Source organism: Nannospalax galili, unplaced genomic scaffold, assembly GCF_000622305.1.
Source record: "Nannospalax galili isolate Female #2095 unplaced genomic scaffold, S.galili_v1.0 scaffold764, whole genome shotgun sequence".
In the NCBI taxonomy this organism is placed as follows: domain Eukaryota; kingdom Metazoa; phylum Chordata; class Mammalia; order Rodentia; family Spalacidae; genus Nannospalax; species Nannospalax galili.
The window spans coordinates 979,259-979,681 of NW_008351635.1; positions in this window are offsets into that span (position 1 = coordinate 979,259).

Consider the following 423-nt stretch of genomic DNA (forward strand, 5'->3'; position numbering starts at 1 on the left):
GGGCGGGCGGGAGAGGGCACAGGCTGCGGCTGCTCCGGCTGCTGCCTCTGCTGGTCTGGGCCCTAAAATCTTTTAAAGATTAGATAAAATCTCCCAAATATTTTCAACACTTTTGGCCTTTGGAATGGACCTAGGTTGCTAAGAGGCCCAAGGACATTGTGAGTTTTAGCCAATAAATTGGCTGTTTTTCTTTGGGGTCTTTTTACCCTAACTGCCTAGCTAATTCCTACCTCCTATTCTTATCACACCATCCTCTGAAGAGGTTACCCAAATTGCCAATAGGGAATAGAGATGCTGACCACTCTGGCTTCTTCCATGCTGAACAGGCTAAGGCAACTGGAGTACACCTTCAGTGGGTCTAGCTAAAAGACTCCAAATTGCATACCTCTTATCCCGAGGAAGAAAAGTCTTTGAATCGTGAAT